General features: G+C 47.7%; 2 long non-coding RNA genes across 3 annotated transcripts; one reads left to right on the top strand and one right to left on the bottom strand.

Moving 5' to 3' along the window:
* Positions 1–831: 831 nt before the first annotated feature.
* Positions 832–1,789, bottom strand: LOC115305533. The gene is made up of 3 exons (XR_003914830.1): positions 1,700–1,789; positions 1,249–1,360; positions 832–1,157 (listed from the first exon to the last, which is right to left on the bottom strand). It is a non-coding gene; the product is annotated as an uncharacterized LOC115305533 (long non-coding RNA).
* A 1,078-nt stretch (positions 1,790–2,867) lies between these two features.
* Positions 2,868–4,021, top strand: LOC115305674. Of its 2 annotated transcripts, none has more exons than XR_003914929.1 (4): positions 2,868–2,952; positions 3,074–3,243; positions 3,515–3,682; positions 3,816–4,021. It is a non-coding gene; the product is annotated as an uncharacterized LOC115305674 (long non-coding RNA). The 2 variants fall into 2 exon arrangements; XR_003914928.1 differs by having other exon boundaries at positions 3,810–4,021.
* The last annotated feature ends 555 nt before the right edge of the window (positions 4,022–4,576 follow it).

Raw genomic sequence — 4,576 nt, 5'->3', positions numbered from 1 at the left:
TCCCATTAAGCCACCTGACAGTCCAATTTGGTACCGTTTCTTATCTACACCTTCAAGATGAAAAAAGGAAGGGTCCCCAAGGCTAGTGACTCCACCAGAGCTAAAGCATCTGGGCTCAGAACAACATACTTGCCCTCCAGGTTCTGAACCACTAGGCCATTCTATTTCGTACTGAAAATCCCATTTCAAAAGCATGTTTAAGCTTCCTTTAACTGTCTTTAGAATTTGTTGTTCCTTTCTGTCATTGTTAAGTCAAGATATTTGAATGGCGGAAGGAAGGAAGGAAAGAAGGTAGGAAGGAAGGAAGGGGGAGGAGGGAGAATTGGGGAAGGAGAAGATCATCTTTTATTGTGCTCTAGGGAGAACTAGAAACTCAGTACTAGCAGTGAATTGCAAGCCGAAGATACTTTAGATGGCAGAGATTCTGGCATCTGCCTATTATATTAGGCAGAGACCAAATATGAAGTAATTTCCAGCTTCCCATATGGATCATATCAGTTGGAGACGCCTCCATTACACAGAGGCCTCAGTTTTGCCCTGAACTTTTACGACTGCCTTACCTAAATGAAAAAAGATCATGAATGTTTACAAGTCAAGGCATCAGCCAATGAGAATAATGGAAAAGGCATACGGAGACCTGAAACTTGAATGATTTCTTGTTTTTGTTTCTCATTAAATTTAGGCGTGTCTTCCTCCAAAGCCACGTGTAAGACAGAAACCAGCTTGCTGGAGGGATTGTAAGAGTCACTTGGATGTAGATGAGCATAGAGGGCATAACGCTAAGTGAAATAAGCCAGACACAGACTGACAAATATCACATGATCTCATTTATATGTGAAACCTAAAACAATGTGGAACTCAGAGTAACAGAGTAGAATGCTGGGAACCAGAGGTTGAGGGGTGGGGGGATGGAGGAGATATTAATCAAGGCACACACTTTCAGTCACCTGATGAGTAAGATCTGGAGATCCAGGGCACACCATGGCGACCATGGTTCATTGTGCACTGGGTGTGTTAAGTCCACTAGCAGAGTCCGTTTCAAGGTTTTCTCATTCCATACACATAATAAGTCAATTATGGGAAGACATGAAGTTGTTAGCTTGAGGGCGGAGATCATCTGACAATGTGCACATCTATGAGAACATCGCATTGTGCACCTTAAATAGATACAATGTTTGTCAAAAATAAACTTAAAAATTGAATCGCAAAGAAGAATTACACAGATAAGGTTCTAAACCTACCACTCACCTTTCTGAACCACAGAGACAGAAAGAAAAGTTCAAATAAAGGGATGTGGACCACTCATTCTAATGCAGCCTCAGTGGGAAATGTAGCCTGAAAAACAAGTTGATTGGCATCCCTGAAATTGAAAAGACCACATGTATTCAGCCAAAATGTCACTTTCACCTTGCCGCCTTTTCAGATGATCTCCTGCTGGAGTTCTGGTACCAAGTAAAGGGCGGATGTGGGGTCTGTTCTATTTATTGACTACCAGGAACAATCATTCCAAAAGTCAGAGACGCAGAACAGTAAGAATATCTATTTTGTTCCTGGATCTGCAGTTCAAGGAGGGCTTGCAGGGTAACTTGTCCCTGCTCTGCTCTCTGTCCACTGGGGCAGTTGAAAGGCTGGGGCTGGAATCTTCTGAGAGCTCATTCACTCCCAGGTCTGGTGATTCACCCTGGAAAACGACTAGTACCTGGTCTGGGCTTTTCTGCCTGAACATCTACATGTGGCTTCCTCACAACATGGCCGCCAAGTTCTAGTGGAACCATGACATGGCCGCCTGGTTCCAATGGTGAGTCACAATATGGCCACCAGGTTCCAGTTGTGAGTGTTCTGAGAGAGCCAGACAGAAGCTGCAGCACTGTTTATGACCTAACCTCAGAAGTCACGCAGCATCACAGCCTCTGCCACCTGTTCACTGAGGCAGTGGCAAAGGGAGTCCCACCCAAATTCAAGGGAAGGGGATGACCCTCCCTGTCTCTTGATGGGGGCGGTGGCAACACTCTGGAATAGCATGTTGGACTAGAAGTGTCACTGTGTCCACTTTCGGAAATTAAAATTGGCCTCGGAGTCCATGGTATGCGCGTGCCCAGAGAGCCGCATGGAGGCAGAAGGTCCTCTGACAGCGTATTACCTCATGACTGTGATACAGTGCCCCACTGTGCTCCTCTGCTCACCTCTGTCTGTTTCTGGAAGGGCTGTCTTCTCAGGCGGGCACTGAGCACTTCTCTGTCCCCCTCACTCATGCTGTCCTTCCCTCTTTCAAGGCTCCCATGCCCTCCCTGCTTTCTCTAGTTCACAGTAGTCTCTCCATCCTCTGAACTTTTGCTCCCTTCCACCGACAGAGCCCTACATAGAATTCCTTCTATTATATTATTATATTCTTCCTTTCTCATGTGCGTGTTTGCCTCTCAACTAATAGGAGCCCCTTGGCATCTCTACCACTGCCCTACACAGAGTGGGCATTCAAGAAATGGTCTGGGAGTAGATTATCCATTCATGGCATCACTGTGAAGTTAGGTCTCCATGGGTTACACAGCCACACGGCAGGAAACTGCAACCCCATGACCTATTTAAAAATGTGACATCTCACTTGAGCGCTGGTTTGCCCTTCAATGACAAGAAAATAAATGTCAGATGTGTCTTCCTGTTTTTCTGATCTTCATGCAGTCATGGTTCTTTACCTCTAGGGATGGGAAGAATTGGAACAGGTCATGATTGCTCAGATTCGAGCATAGAAAAGCACGGAGGCATGTAACCCTGGGGGTGGAAAGAAAGAAGCTGGGAAGGGTCAGAATTCATGGAATCTGGTGGGGCACTCCTCGATTCCTCCCTTTGTGCGGGGACGATGGTGGGAGGGCAGAAGAAATGACTGTTTCAAGTTGCTCCAAAAGCTGGGAGTGTGTGGGAACAAAGCTACCATCAGGCCAAATTAACACTCGTTAGGTAGGGAAGTAGAGGGTGGTGAGCCATGGCATTGTCCTGTTCAGAAGAAATTTAAAAGGCCTTCCGACCAACCACCACCTCTCCGTCCGCTGTACATAGTAATGCTTGTGCTTTTTCACAGGTGACGTCCATTGACTTACTGAGGCTCTGTTTTCCCGATGGAGTGAATGTTGTGCAGCTTTCCTAACCTGAAAATCCCGTGGGGAGAGAATTTGTGTTTGTTTTTCTCTGATCACTTTGCTTAACAACCCTGCTCTCAGCTGCCTTCAGTAAATGTTCCTGGCAGAGCGGGTGAGCAGACCCTCCCAAGAACTTGAAGAATGTGCCCTGATTGGAAGCGAGAAATAGCCCCCGAGATGTAGCGGTGGGCACCCTGGGGGAGAGAGAAGGAAGAAGGATGCGGAGATGACATGAATTAGAGCCGTAAATAGGTTTAGAGGAACTGGTGGGGGGTGGGGGGAGGGGGGGTCATGTTACGTATGCAAGAGTGGAGAATCCCGAATTTAGTTCTTCGATTTAGATTATAATGTGGTGTTTTCATGTCGGTTTGCCTTTCAAATAGTGTTCTATCTGTTGGACGCTACAGTTCCTCTGTCTCAAAGCAGTGAAATGTGTCCCGGAAGTAGGTTAGCTGCAGGAGTGATGCAGACTCACACCCGTATCCGTTCCCAGATAACAGCTTTTACTTTTTTATTCTTCGTTGACAAGTCGTGGCTATGATTGATAAAAGGTGAGAACATTTTTATTTCAGCAAGTGAGGTGTCCTTTTCAATTCCTCCTGGTTGTTTAAACAGAGGTTGAAGTTCAAGGAGAAGCCTCATTTTATTTCTTTTTTTTTTCCTTTCCGCACTTTTGAGGTGAAGCTCCTTGAAGACGGAGACAGTTCGTTAGGAGAAAACCCCAGGGCATCATAAACACCAGGCAACACAGAGAGCTGTGGATGCCTGGGGGTAAGGACTCAAAAAGATCACGTAGGAAGAACAAGACGAAAGTTTGACATCATGGGACTTCTCTGAACGTAAAAACAAAACTGTATTTTATTCGGATGGAGGCTGAACTCCACAAACCAGAGCGCTCTCTCTTTTCTTTGATTGCCGTGACTGTGTCTCTAGGTATGGCCCTCCAGATCCTCAGTCCTTCTCTGTCCCTCGGGCCCTGCAGGCACAGGGGGGCGGGGAGGGTGGGGCTCTTGTCCGTTGCCATGGCAACCCACCATATTTCCACAACACAGCCTTGCCTCACTCTGGGCAAGCCGCCCTTGGACGGGCTGCCTGCGTGATGCTAGTCCGGCTGGAAAGGGATCAAGGACCCTGTGGGAGTGACAGTCTGGTCGTTGTGTGTGTGCAAGTTTAACTCTGGCTGTAACCGGGCATGGATGTGAGCACGGGGTCAAGATCTAAAGGGGATGGTCCCTGAGGAGGACCTGGAGTTGCTCAAGGGGTATGGCATGCACCCCGTCTCCCTTCTGTGGGGGTGTCCCGGGCCTGCAGGGTGTGCTGGGTGCATGAGACAGAGGCCACTCTAGGGGGAGGAGGAGACAGAGACAGGGAGGGGAGGAGGCAGAGCCAATGACCAGGCGCACGTTGGGGCTGCCTTCTCAGGCTTCCAGATTTCAGCCTCTCTG

Source organism: Suricata suricatta, chromosome 10, assembly GCF_006229205.1.
Source record: "Suricata suricatta isolate VVHF042 chromosome 10, meerkat_22Aug2017_6uvM2_HiC, whole genome shotgun sequence".
Classification (NCBI taxonomy): domain Eukaryota; kingdom Metazoa; phylum Chordata; class Mammalia; order Carnivora; family Herpestidae; genus Suricata; species Suricata suricatta.
Note: the sequence above shows the minus strand (reverse complement) of the source record. Positions and strands in the feature narration are given on the sequence as shown.